The sequence below is a fragment of the Ceratotherium simum genome, chromosome 10, assembly GCF_057802395.1.
Source record: "Ceratotherium simum simum isolate JZ-2026a chromosome 10, ASM5780239v1, whole genome shotgun sequence".
Lineage (NCBI taxonomy): Eukaryota > Metazoa > Chordata > Mammalia > Perissodactyla > Rhinocerotidae > Ceratotherium > Ceratotherium simum.
Genome location: NC_141909.1, coordinates 27,054,715 through 27,080,076, shown reverse-complemented (window position 1 = coordinate 27,080,076; position 25,362 = coordinate 27,054,715). Strand labels below are relative to the sequence as shown.

Below are 25,362 nucleotides of genomic sequence, written 5' to 3'. Positions count from 1 at the left end.
GGATAAGTTCATCCTGCCTTCTTCCTGGTACAGACCCAGAGATACCTTTACAAATGGAGATTTCCCTTACGAATGTAAATGGCTCTTACAAAGGATAACTTCTACTTTTACTTGGTTTTCAAAGCTTTGATAAGAATGGATTTAGCAAGGACCCTCCCAGTCTATTGATACCCAGAGTTATCTATGGTGATGGCCTGTCCTGAGGACAGGCCTTCTATCTTAAATTACTTTTAGGTAGTTAGTGGGGGGGAAGGTGTTAAAGTTTCTTTCAGAGTCTTTTGTTCTTGAAAATAATCAAGGCAAAGAGACATATTTTGAGGTGCCCAATTCTGATTCCCCACAAGAGATATACGAATTTAATATTTTCCTCTTTTATCATGAAAAACAATCTAAAAAGAATAATAAAATGAATAAGGTTTAAGTATAAAATATAGTTTCATAAAGATAATATTTAGTAGGAAGATAATGTACCATCACATTTTATGTTTAGAGAGAAAATATATTGCCAAAATTGTTAGCTCAAGTAATAAGTTTTATTATATTTAAAGTTATAATGACAACTGCTAAAACACTTAAAACAGAAACTATAATATTTTTTAACTTTGGGGAACATAAAAGATATTTAATTGACAATCAGAAACTATGAATGATCTGAGATGTCGTCCAGTGAAAATGTTAACCTGCCACAATTTTATTATATCTACTACCAGAATCATTAAACTCTTTTATCAGAGAGCAGACACTTTATTTACTCACGGAGCAACTCAGCAGTGCTGATCCCAATGCCCCAGTTCCCCATGTGGCAACATGATGAATGATGGATGTACCTTCATGAGCTACTGGGTTTGCACCGCAGGAGAGGAACACCAAAATTATGAGACTTGGCACCAACTGGCATATCTGCCCCTCCTCTCAAGGAAAGGGAGTGAGTGAGAGAGAGAGCATGAGAGAGAGATTGTTTTAGCCTGAAATGTAAACAAATAACAAATTCTTTATGAGGAGTAGAGAAGGCCTCTGCATCACCATCCCTGAATGTAAGCAAATGGTTCTGGAGAAGAGTCTTTAAATCTCTCCAGAGCAATTCACTCTCTTGCTTCCAAGGCATCTTTACCTTTCAGTCTCCATTAATCCATGTTGCCAGTTCTTTTTGCTCAGAAAGCTCATATTTTGCAGAAATGTGAAATATTTATGAAGTGGTGTTTTCCCAAGAAATACATAGTACCAGAGACATTCAAAACGTGAACTACACACAAAGTGAATTTACAAAATTTCAAATGTTATGAAATTACTCTCAAAAAGGAGCATGTGTAGCTGAGTTCACTTTTGTCTGGCACATACTGTATAATTTTAAATCTGTGAATAAGCTTCTATGTAAAACAATGTTTATTAAGATAATTAAATATGCTCATTTGAAGCGTATTTTAATATATGCTTGAAGCATATGTATAATATATATACATATATATACATACAGTAACCACAGTAGTTGTTTAGAATTTAGGCTAGTAAAAGATATTTTAGGGGAAAACATCTTTTTATAATTTTGTTTACAGGTTCCTGATGATAATAAAAAGCAGAGCAACTTCCTGTCAGTTTTATAACTGATTTTAATTTCTCTACAGACACTACATCTTCTTATTGCCTGAACCCAGGTTCGACCGCGCCTGCTGTACAATCCTTGCATGCTACAGGAGTCAAGTTGCTTCAGGGGAGCCAGCCTAGATTAGCTAACCCCTATGTGACCCCCAGATGTATGAACAAACTCAGCAGGTGAGCAGATACACCCAGCTGAACCTGATTTGTGGGAATAATTGAAGTTTTATTCCACTATGATTAGGTGGTGTGTTACTCAACAATCGCTAACTGATACAAACATTTAGTAAGGAAATGAGGAGTTAACTTTTACACATTTTGTGCTTGAACTCTTATGGTGATTAATCTCAACCACAGGTAGATGTGGGTCTGAAATTCTGAGGGAAAGTCTGTATTACTGACCAGTGGAAACCATGCATTTATATGAGAGGCTAGGATTAAAGGCAGCCCTCTAACGGATAGCAACATTGTGCAGTGGAATATAGGGAGAAACAGAAATCTACATGGCGAGAAAGAAGGAATAGTCGGAGAGATGAAATAAAAACGTTGCAGAAGGCATCAAATGAGGCAAAGAAAAAGACCTCATTTAGAATTTATCTGATAACATCATGTAGAATTTATCTGTTCCTACTGTGGAAATTTAATTTCTGTAATGGCATCTTTAAAGATAATTGCTCCATTTTTTTCACATATACACCTCTTTCTCTTAGAATTTTTAAAACTCATGCAGAGATAGGTTTACGATATATAGTAAGTAATCAGCATAGAGTAATTTAATAAATGACTATTTAATAAGTGACTATATAAATGAATAAATAAATAATTACATAAATACATAAATAAGTGAATAAAATCTTATCTGTGTAAAATTCATTGGATTTAATAGATAGTATCTGTTACAAAGCCATTTATTAGAAAATTAAAATTAAAATGGTTTATTATGATTATGTTGTTATTGTTCTCAGATTTTAGTTGAATAGTATTTAATTATGCTAACTTGCCCTGAAAACAAATTTAAATGAGATGAAATTAGTGTAAAATTTGGAAGAAAACAAATGCCTCTTATGACAAATAAATAGCTATGTTAGCCAACTTTTTATAAAACACATGAACATGTATTGATATTATAGTTTATCTCTTAGATGATTCCAACATGATTTTATTTTAATTTATTACTTAAATATTCTTGTATAACATTTAAAATATTAATCAGATTACCTGCACCAGACTGCAAATTGCTGATGACTTACATTCCATTCTCTTTAAAGAATTAAAAGTAAAATTTCCTAAGTACGTGTTGATTACAACAATATTAAAATAACACTCAGATTTCAGCTTATAGAAATAGATTACAGATAAACAGGGAACACTGTTTGTTTGCTCATATGATACTTCATGGAATTCTCTTATACAAATTTTCCCAAGTATATTCATTAATACTTAATTGGATGGGGATGGAGATGGTTTTATTTTTGATGGTATGGCTGTATTCTCAATGTATTGTTACCTCCACTGAATCTGTCAACATATAGTGGACTTCACAAGGAAAATAAGCATAAGAGATAATTTAACTGGAGAGTTAATTTCTATTATTAATAATATAAACAAAAAGCCAAAAAAACTTCCTAGGGAAAACAAAGATAATTTATCTAATATATGTAAAACACTGATACTAAGTACTTTATATGATTTATATCAATTTTTCTTAACAAAAACTCCATGAAGTACTCGTATTCCAATTTTCAGATACCAAAGACTTTCTGATAACAATAATTTAATCTTTACCCTGCATCAAGATGAGAGTTCAAAGAGTTTATGAGTATGTATCATAATAACAGTAATGGTAACTCCATATTTTGATGTGTATTTTACTGCTTCGCCTGCAAGAGATTAAAATAAAAAAAAGATTATGTGACAAATATTGGAAACAAAAAATGAGTCAAGTTGAGTGAACTTCATAATGCACTGAGAATTTATTTCCTCATCTGAAGGACTTGTCATCTTTTACTCTTTGATTCTATTGTTTACATCTTAATACTTTAAACAAAACAAAACAAAACAAGAAATATGCAGTTGGAAAAACAGGGCATATGGCAGTTTGTCTGATTATAGAGAATCAAATTTAATGTATTAACTTCAAGCCAGAGTGAAATTTTTAAAGCTATAAATGACAAACCAAGGGGAGATGTAAAGGGAAACAATATAGAGTGAATTTATAAGACAGACTTCCAAGGAACACTATTAGGACTGTGCCACAGAGGTAGCCATTCTTTTTTAATCTTCATAGCAGGTTTACTGAGATATAAATCACATACTATACAATTCACACATTTAAAGTATAAATTCAGTTTTTAAAATATATCCATAAAGTTAACAACCATTACCATAATCTTAGAATATTTTCAACACCCTCAAAAGAAAGTTTACTTAGCGGTCATTCCGTACCTATCCTGATCCCCTCAACCTCAGCCACAGGCAACCACTAATCTACTTTGTGACTCTATAGATTTGCATATTCTGGACACGGTATATAAATGATATGATATAATATGTGGTCTTTTGTGACGGGCTTCTTTCACTTAGCATATTGATTTCAAGGTCCATCCATGTTATACCACATGTAGTTACGTTATCATTTTTTATTTTAGAATAAAATCCCGTTGTATAGAACATTTGGTTTTGTTTATTCATCAGTTGATGGACATTTGGGGTTTTTCTACCTTTTGGTTATTATGCATAATACTGCTATGAATGCTGGTGTACAAGTTTTTGCATGGATATATATTTTATATATATACTATATGTTATATTTTATCTATATAATATATATTATATATATATATCTCAGATTTGAACTGCTGGCTCATATGGTAACACTATGTTTACCTTTTGGAAGGATGGCCAAACTGTTTTGCAAAAGCTACATTCTTTTCCATTCCCACCAGCAGTGTATGAGGGTTCCAATTTCTCCACATCCTTGCCAACACTTGTTATTATCTGTCTTTTTGATATTAGTCATCCCAGTGGGATGAAGTGATTTCTTGTTTTGGCAGTGATTTGCATTTCCGAGATAGCTAATGATGTTAAGCATTTTGTCATATGCTTATTGGCTATTTGCATATTTTCTTTGGAGAAATGGCTATTCAGATTCTTTGCCCTTTTTTTGAACCATGTTATTTCTTTTTATTTTTAAATTGTAAGAGTCTTTTTCAAAAAAATTATTTTATTGAGGTCATATTGGCTTATAACATTGTGTAATTTCAGGTGTACATTATTATACTTCAGTTTCTGTATAGACCACATGGTGTTCACCACCAATAGTCTAGATTTTATCCATCACCATACATATGTGCCCCTTTACCGCTTTTGCCCTCCACCTATCTTCTTCCTCTCTGGTAACCACCAGTCTGTTCTCCCTATCAATGTGTTTGTTTATCTTCCACATAAAAGTGAAATCATACAGTATTTGTCTTTCTCTTTCTGATTTATTTCACTTAGCATAATGCCCTCAAGGTCCATCCTTGATGTCGCAAATGGCACAATGTTGTCTTTTTAATGGCTAAGTAGTATTCCATTGTTTGCATATACCACATCTTCTTTATCCATTCATCTGTCAATGGGCACTTGTGTTGCTTCCATGTCTTGGCTATTGTGAATAATGCTGTGACGAATATAGGGGTGCATAAATCTTTTTGAATTATTGATTTCATGTTCTTTGGACAAATACCTAGTGGTGGAATAGCTGGATCATGTGGTATTTCTATTTTTAATTTTTTGAGACGTCTCCATACTGTTTTCCATAGTGGCTGCACCAGTTTGCATTCCCATCGGCAGTGTATGAAGGTTCTTTTTTCTCCACATCCTATCCAACACTTGTTATGTTTTGTCTTGTTAATTATAGCCATTCTGATGTGTGTGAGGTGATACCTCTTTGTAGTTTTGATTTGCATTTCCCTAATAATTAGTGATGTTGAACATTTTTTCATGTGCCTGTTGGCCATCTGTACATAGTCTTTGGAAAAATGTCTGTTAATATCCTCTGCCCATTTTTTGATTGAGTTGTTCACTTTTTTGTTGTTGAGTTGAATGAGTTCTTTATATATTTTGGAAATTAACCCCTTGTTAGATGTATAATTTGCAAATATTTTCTCCCATTTGATGGGTTATCTTTTTCTTTTGTTGATGGTTTCCTTTGCCGTACAGAAGCTTTTTAGACTGACGTGGTCCCATTTGTTTATTTTTTCTTTTGTTTCCCTTGTCTAAGTAGACATGATATTCAAAAAGACAGCTAAGACCAATGTCAAAGAGCATACTACATTTATTTTCTTCAAGGAGTTTTATGGTTTCAGATCTTACATTAAAGTCTTTAATACATTTTGAGTTAAATTTGTGTATGGTTTAAGATAATGGCCTACTTTCATTCTTCTGCATGTGACTGTCCAGTTTTCCCAGCACCATTTATTGAAGAGAGTTTCCTTTCTCTGTTATACGTTCTTGGCTCCTTTGTCGAAGATTAGCTGTCCATTGATGTGTGGTTTTACTTCTGGGCTCTCAGTTCTGTTCCATTGGTCTGTGCATCTGTTTTTGTACCAGTACCATGCTGTTTTGATTACTGTAGCTTTGTAGTATATTTTGAACTCAGGGAATGTGATATCTCCAGCTTTGTTATTTTTTCTCAGAATTGCTTTGGCTATTTGGGGTCTTTTGTTGTTCCATACAAATTTTAGGTTTCTTTGTTCTATTTCTGTGAAAATTATCATTGGGATTCTGATTTGGATTGCTCTGAATCTGTAGATTGCTTTAGGTAATATGGACATTTTAACTATGTTAATACTTCCAATCCATGAGCATGGAATATCTTTCCATTTCTTTATGTCTTCTTCCATAATGTATTACAGTTTTCAGTGTATAGATCTTTCACCTCCTTGGTTAATTTATTCCTAGGTATTTTATTCTTTTTGTTGGGATTGTAAATCGGACTGTATTCTTGATTCTTCTTTCTGCTAGTTCGTTATTAGTGTATAGAAATGCAACTGATTTTTTGTATGTTGATTTCTACTCTGCAACTTTACTGCATTTGTTTATTATTTATGAAAGTTTTTTTGGTGGATTCCTTAAGTTTTTCTATATATAGAATCATGTCATCCACAAATAGTGACAGTTTTACTTTTTTCTTTCCAGTTTGTATCCCTTTTATTTCTTTTTCTTGCCTAATTGCTCTGGCTAAAGCTTCAGTACTATGTTGAATAAGAGTGGTGAGTGTGGGCATCCTTGTCTTGTTTCTGTCCTCAGAGGAATAGCTTTCAGTTTTTTACCATTGAGCATGATGTTGGCTGTGGGTTTGTCATATATATTAAGTTGAGGTACTTTCCTTCTACACCAATTTTATTGAGAGTTTTTATCATAAGTAGATGTTGGATCTTGTCAAATGCTTTCTGTAAGAGTCTTTTATATATTCTGGATATTACTCCCTATCAGATATATGATTTGCAAATATTTTCTTTCATTCAGTGGGTTGTCTTCACATTCTTGATGATGTCCTTCAAAGTAAAGTTTTTTGAATTTTGATGAAGTCCACTTTATGTAGTTTTACTTTTGTTGCTTGTGCTTTGGTGTTATATCCAAGAAACGTCTGTCTAATTCAAGGCCATAAAGATTTACATCTATTTTTTTTCTAAGAAATATGTAGTTTTAACTACTACATTTAGATATTGGTTTGTTTTTGAATTAATTTTTGTATATGATATGAGATAGAAAGCCAAGTTTATCCATTTACATGTGGATATTCACAGCACCATTTGTTGAAAAGACTATATTTTATTCTTTGAATTGTTTCTGCACCCTTGTTGAAATCAATTTACCATAAATGTAAGGTATATTTCCTGACAGTGGATTCTATTCCACTGATCCATAAGTTTATCCTTATGGCAGTACTGTACTCTCCTGAATAATGTAGCATTGTAATAAGTTTTAAATAAAACAGTTTGAGTACTTCAACTTAGTTCTTTTTCAAAATATTTATGGCTTTTGTCAATTTCTACAAAAAAGCCAGTTGGGATTTTATAGGAATTGTGATGAATCTGCAGATCTATTGGGGAGTATTCCCATTTATAATGTTATGTCTTCTGATCCATGAACATTGGATGACTTTTCACTTATTTGGACTTTTTAAATTTCTTTTAACAATTTTAACTTACTGGTGATAAGCTTTATATTCTTTTTGATACATTTATTCCTAAGTCTTACATTATTTTTGATGCTATTAGCCTTTACCTTTTACACTATTAGGAGGCCTCTGGCTTCAGAACCACACTACCTCTACACATTAAGAAGCTGGATAAAAATAAAATTGCTACAATTAAAAACACTGTTTTTACTTATGACTCCAGAACAAACACCATATCTGCTTTGTCCTGCATGAGTAAAATGGATGTCCCATGCTTTTCGCAGTAGGCTCTACAAAAAAGAAAAATCAGCCCAATGTGCTGATGCATGCTCCCTTCTACCTACCAAATACGATAGACAAATGTAGATCACATCTCTAACTATAACTGCAAAGGAATCAATGGAATGTGTGTGTGCACAAGTGTATATCCATATATATTTTTGTCTTGTCTCTTTTTACTTTTTAGTCTCAGCAATGGAATAAAGCACACTAGAAGTGTGTTCTTTAAGTGGTAGCATCTAAATAATTAATGGATCACAACACACACCCAAAATTAAATATAAAAAGCCAAATAGCATGGCTTAGAATGGAAAATATTAAAGCTTATTACATGCGGTAAAGGAAGTTTCCCAACACTTTGGTTTTGTGTGTGTCTTGAGTTGCTGTGTAAAATATATAAAATATGGGTTGTAGCAGAAAATGTTGAAAATAAATCTTCACCCATAGAAGAATGGAATAAATGTTATATATTAACCAACCATGTTCAACAAGGAAAAAATAATATTGAATGAGCTTCATATTTAATAATCATCTAAATACTTTTTTATTCAAGTAAAAGTTGCCATCTAGTTTTCAAAATTAAAGCCAAATAAATGAGTTAAAACATTGGTAGAGCAAGATAGATAGATAGATAGATAGATAGATAGATAGATAGATAGGTAGATATAGCTGTAGATATTGATATATGATATACAGAGTTTCTGAGATAGCATTTACAAGTGATAAAGAGCTGAAATGATGCAAGGAAAGCGCTGATTTAGAGGAACATAGATGATAACATTGGAAGCTTTTTACAAGTCACAGCAATTTACATGTATAAACTATACTTATGGTATGTGTAAGGTTATTATAGTTTCAAACAGATTTCCGAAAAGGAATACTGTACACAATAGCAAAGGTGCTCCTCTACATCTATTTCTTAACTGAAGTTATTTATCACAATTTGAAATGCATTTGGTAGTATCTCAATTGCTGCCCAATTACTTTTTAATTGGGTTAAATTGCAATGTTTTATCTTGAGCTATTTTTTGGAATTGTTTGTTATAGTCAAACCCCTCAATAAAAGCTCATGGTGAACTTCAGAGAAAGTACTCTCAGCACGATAAATATTAATATATTTGTGTCAAGCCAATAAATTGTCAAATAGATTATGCAGCAAGTTCACTAAGTAAGAAAAAAGGACTAAAAGCAAGAGGGCTTTTAAATAAGAGCATTATAATTTCTTTCCTTTATAAAAGTTCACCTTGGCTAAATTTTCCAAAATTTAAGGAAAGCATAATATATATATATTTTTTTTTCCTTCCCAACACAGGTCATTTATATCATGCTTCTACTTATTATGAGAGGTTTTAGAGTGTGGTGGTTACCGGCATAGACACTGAAGCCACAATTTCTGCTTTCAATCCCAACTCAGTCTCTCATTACTGTTTAATCTCTCTCAGGTTGCATAATTTGCTTCTACCCCATTTTTTTTACCATTTTAAAATTTGGAAAATAATTTTATTTGTCTGACAAAGGAAAACAAAGAGTCCTGTTGGAATCTGGGCTATGAGGGTAGAATTTAACAAAGAGAATTTAATAAAAACCACAACTTGCAAATGAACTGCACCATTTTTCACAAAACAGAAAACCTACACCAAGCCAGAAACCTACAGCTACGATCAGAAACTAAGTTCAAGTTCCTTTACTGTCAGTTTCTATGGGCTCGTACTCTCTAAGATAAGACCATACACAGATTTAAATAAGAGTAATTCCACATAGAGCCATGTGTCCTAAAACAAAGCTCCTAACTATTCCAGCAACTCATCTAGTTTACAATTCTGAATAACGCTTGCCAACATAATCTTCTGACTAACTCTAGCCCCCAAAATACTCTAAGTATCTTTCTTTAATTCCTCCCTTTTGACATGCCCCATAGTTTCCACAGGTGTTTATTCTCCCTGGCTTCAACAAACTAATAAACCTAAGACTACAGATGTGTTCATATGAGTCTTTAGCTGGTAAACAAGTGTCTCTTCCGCAGTCTCTTTATCTGTAAATAAGGGATTCAATATTTCCCATATCAATGGTTGTTCCAAGAATTGATTGAGATGATACGTATATAAGTCATTCGTAAGTGAAGACTTTATAGAGTTTGCTTTTATTCTCTACTTTTCTATTACATACAACTTGTCTGTTCTCGAAGCATGCTCTGAATAATTTCATGACAAAAATATAATGTCTCAGAAATAAGTACCAGAGTGAGTTAAACAAATAAGATGGTATGCAAAAGTGCTTCCTTCATCTTAAAAATGCTTTAGAATACTTTCATTCTTTTAACATTCACATAAATCAAAGATTTAAAAACATGGCTGAAAAATAATCTGATAAATTTGAACTCTATTCCTTTGATACTTATACCTCTTCTCTTTGTGCTGTGGAGTGAATATTTCCTGGAAAATTAAACATTTTGCTAATTCTTCTGTTTCTGCTTGTCAATTGATCAAGAGGGAGAACCTCCTAGCTGTTTCAACAAGTTTATTTCTATCATTTCTGTGAACTTTATCAAAACTTACTATTTCTTCTTTTCTCTATATGGTTTTTGAGGGCTTATTTACATGTCATACAAGGCTAAGAGCTTTCTATGCCTTACCACATAAAATTCTCATAACTATTTTATGAATTTGGAATTATGTGGCTCAGAAAAATTAGTTATTTGCCCAATATCCGTATCAAATCATGGAACTGTGATGATTCAATCAGGATTCTCTTGTAACTCTGTTATGTTGTCGGGGGATGAAGCAAATCAAATCCCAGCTTAACAGCAACTCTACACTCACCAATTGCATATTTGATGTTTCAGTCTGAAGACTCTCTGTGTAAGTAGCGCTTGGAATAATTTCTCTTATTTCATTTAAGTGGGTGTTTTCTCTTCATTGACCTCATTAGTGTACTGTACACACCTATTTACCACATAACTTAAAAAGGTAGAAATTATAAAGAGCTATTGCAAAACTATATTTCAAATCCTTTAAAATGACTCCCTTGCCAAAAATTTAAAAATTTAAGATTTGAGGCTTGTTATAATGTTATAATGTCCTTATTGTTTAAAAAATATTTTGAAGTTTCAGCTATCATTTTCCCCTTCTGCATACACAAAAATAGAAGAAATAATACAGAATACAGAATTAGAACTGTAATAGAAACACACACACAAAAATTCAAACATGAAGACAGACTTATTTATAAGGCAAAAGAAGTATATACAATATTCTTAAGGTAGTTTATATATAAAACATTAAAAAACAAATGCATGTTACATGGTCATCCAATTTGTTGAAGGCAAATAAGCACAAATATACACCAAGACCAAAGTTTTATAACAGCAGACAATGAGTTCACAAGAGGGCATTTAGCTAATCAGAATTTCAGAATTGTTTCTAAATATGTCATACTTATTTTGGCCCTCAGAGGTTCATTCCTATAAATATTACTCTAACTTTTCAGTGACCAAAGGGGAGAGAAGAATTGGAAGAAGCTTCCCAAAGAGTTGGAAACTTCCAAGTAAATTGGAAACAGACAACAGACTATGGTAGTGAAAAATTGACTCTCACCAACAGAACTTACATTTCTCAGAGAAACATGTGGAAAGCAGTGAAACACTGACACAGTCCCTTCACTATCAGTTGAACTTTAGGGCTTTAAAAGGCAACCCTCTCCCATCTCTACCTCCCCCCATCCCCTGAAAAAAGAGAATCTATAGACCTATACATAGAAGAAAACATTAAAAGCTTATTCTGATCTTAAAAATCATAGATGACTCCTAGAAGATGACATAGGAGAAACTTAAGTGACTTTGGGTATGGCCATAACTGTTTAGATACAACACCAAAGGCACAATCCATGACAGAAGGAATTGACAAGCTGGATGTCTCTAAAACTAAAAAATTCCGTGTGTTAAAGACAATGTCAAGAGAATGAGAAGACAATTTACAGACTGGAAGAAAATATTTTCAAAAGACCCATCTGATAAAGGACTGTTGTCCAGAATAGACAAAAAGCTCTCAAAACTCAAGAAAGAAAAACTGATTTAAAAATAGGACAAAGACCTTAAGACACATTTTACCAAAGAAGACATACGAAGAGCAAGTAAGCATGTGAAAAGATGCTCCACATCATATGTCAGCAGGAAAACGCAAATTAAAACAAAAATGAGACAGCACTACATCTACCTTTACATCTGTGCCCAAAATCCAGAACACCGACAAGAGCGAATGCTGACAAATATGTGTAGCAACAGGAATTGTCACTCAATGCTTGTGGGAATGCATAACGGTAGAGACACTTTGGAAGATAGCTGAGCCGTTTCTTAGAAAACTAAACATACTCTTACCATATGATCTTACCATATGATCCAGCAACCACACTCCTTGGCATTTACTCCAAGGAGTTGAAAACTTATGCCCACACAAAAACCTGCACGTGGATGTTTACAGTAGCTTTACTCAAAATTGCCAAAACTTTGAAGCAACTGGGTGTCCTTTAGTAGTTGTACAGGTAAACTGTGGCACATTCCAGACAATGGACTGTTATTCAATGCTAAAATGGAATGAGCTATCAAGCCATGAAAAGATGTAGAGGAATTTAAAGTGCATATTACTCAGTGAAAGAAGCCAATCTGAAAAGGCCACATATGATATGATTCCAGCTATATGACATTCTAGAAAAGACAAAACTATGGAAACAGTAAAAAGATGAGTGAGGGGAGAGATGAAAATGTGGAGCACAGAGGATTTTTAGGGCAGTGAAAATATCCTGTATGATACACTAATGATGGCTACATGTCATTATACATTGGTCCAAAGCCACAGAATGTACAACAAAAAGAGTGAATTGTAACATAAACTACGGACTTCGGGTGATCATGATGTGTGAATGTAGGTTCATCAATTGTAATAAATTGTACCACTTTGGTGGGTGGTATAGGTAATGGGGGAGGTTCTGTATGTGTGGGAGCAGGGGTGTATAAGAAATCTTCATTCTTTCCTCTTAATTTTGCCCTGAACCTAAAACTACTCTAAAAAAATAAAGTCTTTATTTAAAACATCAGTACGGGAAGATCTTTACTTTTATATTGAAATAAAACTTTACTGACAGGAAAACTCTTTGTTGTTTTGGTTAGCCTTACAGTCTAGGTAACTGACATCAGTTTTAACTCTAAGTTTGCTCTTACTACTATTTAAAATATTTTTAGTTATTTGAAAGAAAATCCATAGCTACCACAACGTAGAAAATCCCCAGACAATACAATCTCTTGGAAGTCTGCTATTACAAAGCCTCAAAGGATTTACTAAATTGAAGTGCATGTAGGAAGGGACGAGAATGTGAAGCTTGTCAAATTCCCACTTGGGGGAAAGGATCAATGTTTGTACAAATTACTAAGCTGTTCACGAGGGAGAGACCAATACTTCAACAAGTCCTCCCTTTGTTAAAACATGGAAGCAGTTTCATTTAATTCTCTGAGGATTCTTCCCCCATGGTAAAGAAACGGAATGCAGAATGAATCTTAATTGATCTCTTCACCCAAAGTGTTAAATTTGGTCTCTATATTCATGAATTTGGGCAGCTTTTTTAAGCAGACTGTGGAGACACTAGATCATCTTCCCCAAACCACAAACCACTGCCTTGCATCTAGCTGAAGAAAATATTAACCTGAACAATCATAAAAGTTACTCTTAACAACAACAACAGCAACAAGAGTAATGATCACTGCTATGTAACTTTAAAGGAAAATGCCTAAAAATAAGAATTTGGTTCAGGCTGCATAGAAAATTAAGAGTTTGGGGCCAGCCCAGGGGCATAGTGGTTAAGTTCAGTGCACTCCACTTCAGCATCCCGGGGTTCACAGGTTTGGTTCCCAGGTGCAGATCTTCACCACTCATCAAGCCATGCTGTGGTGGCAACCCACATACAAAATAGAGGAAGATTGGCACAGATGTTAGCTCAGGGCCAATCTTTCTCAAGTAAAAAGAGGAGGATTGGAAATAGATGTTAGCTCAGGGCCAATCTTCCTCACCAAAGGAAAAAAAAAATTAAAACAGTTCAGTTTTCCTTAATGAGCTGCTTGTAGCGAAAAGGCACTCTACCTCAATTTACAAAGGGACTCATGACAGTGGTTCTCAAACATTTTGGTCTCATAATACCTTTATACATTTAAAAATTACTGAGAATCTCAAAGTGTGTTTTTTTATGTTGTTAATATTATCAACATTTATCATAAGCAAAATTAAAACTGAGAAATTTTAAATATATTTATTTACTCAGGTATTAAACCATAAAATAGTAACCATAAAAAATAACCATAATTAGTAGACTACAAGATAGCAGAAATATAATATTTTTATGAAAATAATTGAATTAAGAACATCAGTGAGAAAGTGGCATTGTTTTATAGTTTTGCAAATTTCTAATGTCTGTCTGTATTAAAACAGTTGGATTCTCGTATCTGTTTCTGTAGTCGGTTTATTGCAATATGTTGTTTTGCTTCAAATATATAAAGAAAAATGGCCTTGTACAAATATGTAGTTGAAAAAGGAAAGAATATGTAAACAATCTTTTCAGATAATCATGGATATTAATACTATACCAACACTCAACAACTGGTAGTCTCCTAAAGGGTATTTGCCAAGTGGCTTCTTAAAGATATATCAACAAACTTTTCAAATTCCGTTAGATTAAAATCTATTAGTCATCTCATACTTTAACTAGATCTTTTATCCATGCATAATTTCGTAAAATTATGCTTTGGTTATTGTGGAAATATTGGTTCACTACATAAGGCAGTTCTTCTAAATTTTTAATACATCTTATAACAGTATGAAAAATTCATATTTATTATCATCTCTAATCTCATCAATAAAAGTATTTAAGTATTGGGAAGCTCTCAAGCTCACAGTGGCAGATACAAGTTTTCAAAATTCTAATTTTCACTTATTGGCAAAATAAATAGTTGTTTTCATTGAAATTACAGATTAATTTCATTCATATTTAATAAAATTTATGCAAATACTCAAATCTGGATAATCATTGTTTGACTGTCAGCAGTTCTTTTAAGGAAAAAGTGGTATTCTGTGATAAAAATTATAATACACTTTACCTTAAGGTGACTATTATACAGAACTATAGTAAGGAGCAGAAGTGCTTTTTGCATAATACACATTTTATCACATGGAATATTAAAAAATGTTTACTCAAGGGTTGAGATTTAATAAAATTAACAATTTTTACTGCTTCCTCAAGGATATTATTAAGTGAAACTGCTGCACTATGTGCAAAATCTTTCAATTAGCAAATCTGAATTTTCTATTAACTAAGGGCAGAGCAAGGGTGCATACGAAGAGCTAATTTTGTATTCTACTAAAAAAAAACAAACAAAAAAAAAAAAACATAGTAGAAGCTGTTTACAAGAACATCGTAAGGCCCGTTACTCATATTGAATAAAGTAAGTGTAGCATTCATTTGTGTTGTATTTTGGTTTGAGGAGCTTGTCTCACTTGTGCCCGCTCCAATTTACCTGAAATTATTCTTTGTTGGCTGCAGTCAGAGGTTGCATAAAGTAGGTGAGAAAAAGATTACAAATTTGCCATCCTCCATGGATATCTGCTACAAGGAAAATGATTGTGGTCATGAAGCATATTTGAACTTTTATGTTTTTAGCATGAAGAGGCATTTCCGCCAGCCGACAGCTCCACAGTGGAGTTTTTACCAGAGTGTTGCAGACTTCATAGAATGTTTTGCTTCACAGTCCAGGTATAGATCAATGCTTCTAGACAAAGAAATGGAGACCAGTTGACTAGTGCCAAGCCCCATACAGAGCAAAACAGGAAACTGAAGAACAAAGTCCACACCCAAGATTGCCAGTAGATATCAGGCAATTCCCCCTGTGTCACTTCTTCCTTTATTTGCAATCGTTCTTCCAGGCTTGCATTCTCTGAAGCCAACAGGTTGGTGCTGCCTTTTCTCGCTCTGCCATCGTCCGTGAGGTTTTAGCCCCAGTGAGCTTAACTTCTCCTCTCACCACTCACAGTAAAGCAGCAGCAGTCTAAGTAATCTCAACCAATCATTCTCCTAAAAACAACAGTAATGATAACAATAATTTAAATTACAAGTAAAAACTAAGGGAAAACAAATCACAAATACAGAAAACCAACACACACCAGATCTTTCCATAGATTCCGTTACACCTTTGGGAAGAGTAAGAGATTTTTGGTGTAATAATTTATTTTTCAAACTATTTTCTTCCATGTAAATATCCTATCTAAATGCATGTGTTAGTGTAAACTGAATTAAATGTGTTATAACCATTCCCTTTCAGAAGTCTAAGGAAATTTTGAAATAAAAAGTGAAAATCAATTTCTCTTTGTTTCACACATAATTTGAGACAAGTTTACATTTGTCATTTATCTTTACAATAGAAAAGAGTAAAATTTGCAACAGTGCCAGATTTAAAAATGATACTTAAAGACAATGTCCCTTATTTGCAGTCAATTTAATCATGGTAGTGTAAAACTAAAAACTGTGGAATGGTAGAGACAGACATGACTGATGTGCTAGAAATTACTTTCTGATCTAGTACACTTTCATGTGTTCAAGAAAGTAATTCATATTTAAACTGGCTCCAACCAATGACTAGAAAAGTGGCCCAGGGGCCAGCCTCGTGGATTAGCGGTTAAGTGCCCGCGCTCCGTTACTGGTCGCCCGGGTTCGGATCCCCGGCGTGCACTGACGCACCACTTGTTCGGCCGTGCTGAGGTGGCGACCCACATACAGCAACTAGAAGGATGTGCAACTACGACATGCAACTATCTACTGGGGCTTTGGGGGAAAAAAGGAGCAGGATTGGCAATAGGTGTTAGCTCAGGGCTGGTCATCCTTAGCAAAAAGAGGAGGATTGGCATGGGTGTTAGCTCAGGGCTGATCTTCCTCACACACACAAAAAAAAGTGGCCCAAAATTTCCTTAAACAAATCTACTATCACAGAGGCCAAGTATACATGATATGATTAATTCAAATCAATTTTGAAAGCTAGACTTTTGACTTGAAAAAGAAAAGTGGTGTTATCTGAAATAAGCATATCAGAAAACAAGCATTTTAGGAAAGGTATACGAGACATTGATTCAGTTTACACATTAATGTTTATTACCACAGTATATTTTAAATTAAAGAAAATAAAAAGATAGTCAACCAAACATATTTTAAGGTCATTCATATAAATACAATTACATAATAAATAATCCCTAAAAAAATGTAACTACAATTATTCACTTTAGCAACAAAATTAAGAAGTTAAAAGATGTCAAATAGCTCTAAAGCACAGTGAACTCTTCTATAAAAATGGAAAGATTGCCAGACTACATCAAAATATTGGCACCTCTAGGCTACTATTTTGTGGATAATAGTTGAACTATGAAATTTTTTGTGAAAACAAACTTAGCCCCTGCTGTTGGATGACCCTCCACCTGACACGAGTTCAAAGGCATCTGGAGAAGTAAAGCCTACCTACAACCAGATTTTCAACTTGAATTTGTTGTTCCAGTAGTAGAAACCAGGGTGGATTCAGGTAGTACATTGTACTATCAAGGAGTCCAATCAGAGAATTGAGCAAGTTCAAGAACCAGAATTAGTGGCCAACTTTAATAACATATGTTACTCTCCTGAATGTATGTCACTATCTTGAAAAAAGAAACTTTAGGAGCTGCATCAGTTATGCAGGATCAGATAATAGAAAAGATCCAGAAGCCTCCTATGTGTACTGACAGAAGGCTTTTTGTACAGCAGCGGAAAGTAAAGCAGGCAATCAATGAGGGTCTGAGAATTCCAGATGCAGGCCCCAAGCTCCTTTCTCAGTCACAAAGGATGTTTCATCTTTTTGAACCAAAAAGATATGTGCAAGGAATTGCGGTTTCAAGGGGCCCCAGGCAAAAATTTACAGTGGTATCTTTTACTCCTTTGGTTATATACCCAAACCAGTTTGTGTAACCAGTTACCCCCATATAAATCATAAAACAATACATTCTTAAGCAATGTAGACAAGCTAGCCCTGGCTCTCTTCAAATGAGTTCTGGACTTGAAGCTGTAGATTTCATTCTGTTCTTGACCAAGGATCAACACCAGACTTTCAGCCTTCCCTGGGGATAACCATGGTGCTAAATTAGTCCAATTATTTGATAACCCTATCTTACACAGGTGCTAAGAGAAATATGGTGGAAATCAATAAAACATAAACTTGATCTTTTATTATAAAAAAGTATGACTTCAAAATCCAGAAACAATAAATATATTTTCCCTATTTTCCTTGTCTTTTTAGTTTAGAGAGGTCTCCCTAAGCTTTAAAGGAGCACTTTCCTAAACCTAACTAAGATATGGTGCTGCAAGATTGGAGGACAAATAAAAAACACATGGATTTACAGAATTTCCCATCAACATCGAATTTACTACTTCCACCCTCACCCACGATTGCCTATGTTGTCAAGAACACTACCCTCTTGCTGTGCAAGTTGTAACAAGTTGTAAGTTCTGGTTTGTTTGGTTGTTTTTGTTTGGTTTTTTGTTTTATTGCTGTGAAAGCTATCACTGATGACTCCTTTCTTGACCCGTACTCTTACTGTTACCCACTTGCGAAAACTTTTCCAGTTTATTTTGAAAACAAACATATTTACATTGTCAAGCTCTGTAATGAACTTTCTCTTTTTTTTTCTGCATTTTCTTTGTTAGCTCTTTCTGCCAAAGGCAGTTTTAAACACTAGTCTCTCTCCTCAAGGTTCTGACCTTGTTGCTTACCCTGTCACTGTTCAGCAAATAGCTTCACTTACAACTTGAAATGAAAGCAGTGGAAAGCAATTATTTGCATATTTTGCTACTAAGCCTAAAACTTTTCCTCTTCTCTATTACCTTTGCACGATTCCCATCTATTTGCTTCTACTGTCTGATATTATAGGAAGACACAATTCAATGATAAAATAATCAAAGTATGTTGCATGAATATAAGTCCTCAGTTCTTTATGAATTTATTTAAATTTATATATAATTGAATTAACCAATATGAAGTTGAATATAGCGTTCTTCACTATTAGAATGGAATACATCATCATTTAAAATAATATTTTCTATTCATATTAATATCTGTTTTTTGTTTCCTTTTTAATTTTCATTCATTTTGATTTTAAAAACAAAACTTTGAAGTAATTTTGTTATAAAGATTAACTATAGAAAATTCATAAATATGTGTAAATATGCTTTAAAGTAGGTCTATAGATATATTGATTTTGTATATACTAATATATTTTCAAAAATATAGACACACTTGTGTTCGTAGAGGGAGAATAATTGATTATTTCTAGAAAATATAAAAGCCTTAAAACCAAGCTTTCAAAACTGACAGTACAGAGGCTAATTTTGTTATACATATTTATAAATTTTATGCATGAAAATAAAATACTTCATAACACAATCAGAAAGTGACATTGCATGCATAAATTCATGTGCAAGTTTCAGCTATAAATTGCGATTCAGCTTGAGCATTTCAGAAAAACTAATTCCTAATTACTTATATGTACATTTTATAACTACCAACTTCTGCACTAGTGAGAATATTACTTTGAACTATTGAGAAACTTAATATGCTGGAAACATATGTACATATTTTCATATATAAGCAAATATGTGTGTATATATGCACTCATATGCATACATAATCCTTTGTTTTCTGATTATAAATATATACTTATAATAAAAGTAGAAAAAAAGAGTAGAAAAATATACAAAATAATATAAAATCATCCACAAGTCTACCACAATTTGGAGTTCATATATAGTTTGTGGGGTGAGTGGGTGGGCACACATAAGCAGGAGAATGCCATTATATTCTTAAAGTAAATTATATTGTGAAATTATATCATAATTTTTTTCTCATATATTTAAGATTTTTCAATGACATAACTTGAGTGGCTTCTCCATATGGCATCCTGTGGAGTTCTATGATGTGTTTGGTTCATCAGTATATCCTCATGATTTGCAAATGTCTGTAACATAGAAGCCGCCTAATAAGTAATATTTGAATGACAGAATACTAACACTAAAGAAATTTCAGATGTTTGATATCTAGGTGTTTTTAATTTTTTAATGATATGAACTTCCTTATGTAAACAGAGCATATACAACTCCATTAAGTAAACCAAAAGTACTAAAAAATAAAATAAAAGAGTGGGTTACGTTCCCTATTTTTGCTTCATTCTTCACCTAATAGCTGCTGAAACCACCTTTGCTCTGTCAATGAATTTTAGCTTATCAAATATAAAGGAGTCTTTTTACACCTCTTTTAATAAAACATTCTATATCATATAACACCATGTTATGTACGTATTTATGATTTTCTTTTTATAGTATATTAAGTTAGAAACTTAAGTTATTGATTAGAGGCCATTCTTTTCTGATATTGATTTTTAAAACCATACATTTTCCTCTTGGTACTGTTATAGCTGCATCCCATACATTTTGATGTGCTGTGGAGTTTTGCTTTTCATTCCATGCAAAATATTTTCTAATTTCCATTGTGATTTCTTCTTTGATAATTTATGTGAAAGCTTGTTTCTTAATTTCCAAATATTTGAAGATTTCCCAAATTTCCTTCTGTCGGTATCAAATTTAATTTTATTGTGTATGGAAAACCCACTTTTATTACAACAATCTTTTTAAATTTATCAAAATTTGTTTTATTTTCTGGAATATATCTACCCTAGAAGTAGTTCATGTGTGCCTAAAAAAAAAAAATGTGTATTCTGTAGCTACTTGGTAGAGTGTTTTATATGTGTCAGGTTGAGCTACTTGATAATATTTTTCAAGTCTTCTATATTCTTGCTAAATCTCTGTATTTTCAGAATGTTTGGCATTTTAACATTGGACTTTTTCTTTTGGATTTTTTTATGGGTAATAATAAGTCATCACTGTAGTGTTTGGATAAAGTTGAACAATTTTTTATATAGTTATGAAATATAAATTTCACAAGATTTTTATATCTGTTTTGGCAATTTTGTATGTTAATGTCTTCTGCTCATTTTGCTATAGGATTTTTGCTCTCTTTTCCTCAATTTTTAACGTTTCTGTTTGCACTACAGATATTAGTCCTTTATCTGTGATATATGTTGCAAATGTTTTCTGAGTTTCTCATTCGTCTGTTAACCTTAGTCAACATGTCCCCTGCCTTAAGGTGGTGGTTGTATTATGTAGTCACATTTATTGGTTTAGGTTTGTTTTTTTTTTTTTTTTTGCATGTAGAATTTGATCATATATAATAATAATCATATATCTCTGTATGTCCAAGATATTGATGAATTGCTCAATGTTTCTTCTAGTACTTGTATATTTAATTTTTTTTACAATTAAATCTGTGATCAGTTTGAAGTTTCATTCCTGTGTATGGTGGTGAGGATCTTTTTTTCCTGAATGGCTATCTAGTTGTCTAAAAATTATTTGTTTAAAATACTATCTTTGCCATAGGGACCTGAAATAACAACTTATCATTTACTAGTTTTCTGTATTAAGGTGGATCTAATTCAGTAGTTCCTATCATATTCCTTTAGTTTCTTGACCTCTTCATGTGCCAGCAGCATAGTATTTGAATTTTAGAGGCTTTATAGTGTGATTTAATATCTGTTAAGGCTTAACTGTGCCTATCACCACCGCATAGCTCTTAACTCTAGTGTTTTTCTAACTTTTTTATACTTATTTTTAATATAAAATTTAGTATCCTTCATGTCCTTATCTTCAAGTGATATAACCTCTCTATATAATTGATTCTCTTCCAGATGCAATGCTTCTGTGTGGCTTCTAGTTCTGGTCTCACTCATTTTCAAGCCCTTTCCCTATAACCAGTGCTGTGGATTACCAGGATGGTATTTTGGCATTTATATTGGACTTTCTCATTCTAGGTTGTTTTATCTACATTTTCTTCCCCTCTTTATTCTTTTTCATAGTCTTCTAAGCCTTCTTAGTTTTCTACTGTCAGGAACATAGAGTTGTAGCAGTGAGCTGAAAGTGGGAGCTCTTTTGGAATATATATTCTCTATTCATAGGTAATTCGAATGTTGCAGTATTTTCTGACTCCTTGTAAGCTGTATTCATGGTCCATGTGTGATTTTCTCTTATCTTCTTTTTTCTTTTATGTTTTTGAGGAAGGGTGTGGGAGATTTTCACAATCAGCCAGCTACCATTGTTCTCCAAAACTATGTGTATGAAAAAGTAACTAAAGTTTTAAAATGGAGACATATTTTAGGCAGAATATTTAGTAAGCGATTGCAGTGTTAATTTTCAAATAAAATGTGATCATAAGTTGGGAAGTAGCAGTAGAGAGAGATAGTAGTGACTGTGGGAGCTATTTTGGAGGTAAAAATTGACGGATTTCATGACGGGTTAGCTAAAAGTATAGGTAGAGAGTGGTAACGTAGGTCATTCATGGATAACTTACAAAACATAATAGATAGTAAAGCCATTTACTAAGATAAGATTCAAAACAAAAGACCAGATTTGTAAGAGCTATATGTTAGTTTTTGATATATTGAATATTATGTGTTAATGAGAATTCTAAAAATTATTTGGAGGTATTAATTTGAGGTTAGCATCTATCAGTAAAAATATATAATTTATCTTCTTTGAGATGGTTGTTAAGTCTGGGGGTGCATCTGAACTTTCCAAGAGCAGTCAAGAGAAATAACAATGGAAATGTTCATAGATTTTAGTGACATGGAAATTCTTGCTAGTCTAAGTCAGCGACGTTTCAGAATTTGAAGAGGACCAGAAACAAGACTGGAGTAGTTTGAAAAATAAAGTAGATAGATAAGTTTAAAGAAATATGAAAAGAAAGGGTGAAATGTGCCCAACAACCAATATGCCAGGAGAGCTGTTAAGGAATGTTTTATTGTTTTCACTTTATGACCCTTTTACTACCTTGGCATTAGAGTTTTCCTTATTCATGTTTAGGTACTGTTTTTATACCTCCGATAATTATTTTTAAAACAAAATTTCCACAATCTCCTTTATTTGTGGTTTTACCCACCTTAACTTCACCTCTAAATCCAAAGGTTCGAGATATCACCAATTCTTGAGACTTTGGGGGATTTTTGCTGCATAATTTGATTTTCATTTTAATTCATTGACAGATAAGGATTAAATTTTCTAGGTCTGCTAGATTATTTAACATCTATCCAATTGCTTTTTAGGATCCAAAATTTTGTTGCTGGTCTTTTCTCTTTTGCCCCTGAATTTGTGTCTTTACACCCTTTCTCTGTCATTTTATTCATATTTTAGTAAAATTTCAAGAGGACGTAAAATTAGATGTGTAGCTTCATTTAACCATCTTTTCTGACATATTTTTATTGCTGAAAATTATTCATCACGATTGGCAGCATGGTAAAAAACAAAGGATTTGTAAATGTGAATTTCTATAAAATATAATAGATCAAAATTAATTAGTGATTGAATACATGAATTTACTTTTTAAAATTGACCGTTTAAAAACCAACTACCTACAAAAAGTAGAATTTGAAAACAATATTATACTAAAAACCATGAATAATGATTAGAATAGTAGGAACACAACTGTCATATTTTCTGAAGATTCTTTTAGTTAATCCTTAACACACAAAAAAACAGAAGATCAACAAAAGAAATAAAAAGGGCATAGACAGATGGAAATATAATTAAAAGAAAAAGAAAAATCAATGTAATAGAAAACCAGAGAAGAGTAGAACTAATATATAAATCAAATTTTGTTTCTGTGAACAAAAGAAACAAACTAGACTAAACACTAGCTAATCTAATCAAGGATAAAGTAGAGAAATAGTGAATAAATACAAGATGAGAAATGACAAGTAGATAATTATTGAAAGTGAAAAATTATTGTAAAAAATCAAAGATTAAAATTTAAAAATTAATTATATAAGAAGAAGACAGGTCGGCGGAGTCAAGATGGCGGCGTAGGCAGACTCTGAACTCACCTCCTCCCGTGGACACAGCCAATTTACAACTACTCGTGGAAAAATTACCCCTGAGACAGAACTGAAAACTGGATAAAAGGAACTCCTGCAACAACGGACAATCCTAACTGGGGTAGAAGAGGCAGAGACTCCCTTCCGGAGAGGAAAAACGCCGCCTTCACAAGCCGCCAGCTTCACGGCCGCCGGGAGCAGCTCACAGGTACGCAGCCTCCCTGGAGGCGCGGGGCCCTGAGCCGGGGAGCGCCCCCGCTGTGGGCATTTTGTGGACCCAGCACAATTGAGACCAGCAGCATAATATCTGACTTTGCTTGCTACTAAAGCCTTGGGTAGCACCCCCAGAAAACCCGGTTCACAAAGAAACTAAAACTGGCTCTTAAAGGGCCCGCGCACAAACTCACCCGTTCCAGAAAGCATCCTAAAATCACCAGAAAGAAAGGTGCACAGTGCTTCGGTGACAAGAGACTCACCTAATAGGCCCTGAGTGCATCTCGGTGAGGGGTGAGACCTCTCCAGGGACTGGGACATTGGCGGTGGCCATTGTTGTGGCCTGGTGTGAGCGTGCTGACACAGACGCCATTGGAGTTCTCCCTGAGACCTGCTAGCCCAGGGTCTGCCCCACCCGCTAGAGCACCGATTTAATCCAGCTCAGCCAGGGCAGGCAGCCCACCCTAGAGACTAGCCCCACCCAACAACAAGCCCTCAGGCAACGTGTAGGCCTGCATAGATTGGTGACTGGATTCTCTGCAGCCTGGCAACTGAGCTGACTTGAGGGGGGCAGGGTGTGCACAAGGAGCGGGTGGAGAGTGTGGGGCGGTGGGAGAGTGTGTGGGGCTCCCGCCGTGGAGAGACTGGGTCCACTTGGGGAGGTCGGGGCACTCACACGGGGCAGGACTGTGTTGACTGTGTGTGTGGACCTGTGGGCGGCAGGGCTTCTCAGCCACAGAAGACTTGTACTTCTCAAAGACCCACATAGGAGGTTTGCTCCACCTTCCAAAACCTGAAACAATTGGGTGCTCCTGTGCCTGAGGCCAGCCCCACCCAGCTGCAATCCTCAGAGAGCTGACAAGAGACCTAATAGGCTAGAGGCTTACAGCAATTGTAAGGCCCTGAGCCTAACAACCTGCCATGGTGGGGGCCTACTCACTTAAAAGAAATACTGCAACACAAATGTGGTATTAGAACTTGCAGCCAACTGTGCTGGGGTTCCCCACAGCTGATAAAGAGACTGAAGGGCCCACAACAACTACAAGCAGCTGAGCATTACAACAGCTGGCCAGGAGCATAACTCAGCCTCCC

General features: G+C 34.0%; 1 long non-coding RNA gene across 1 annotated transcript; it reads right to left on the bottom strand.

Moving 5' to 3' along the window:
- Positions 1 to 14,521: 14,521 nt before the first annotated feature.
- On the bottom strand, positions 14,522 to 24,666 carry LOC147916080 (uncharacterized). The gene is made up of 2 exons (XR_015553333.1): positions 24,534 to 24,666; positions 14,522 to 16,144 (listed from the first exon to the last, which is right to left on the bottom strand). It is a non-coding gene; the product is annotated as an uncharacterized LOC147916080 (long non-coding RNA).
- Positions 24,667 to 25,362: the final 696 nt, after the last annotated feature.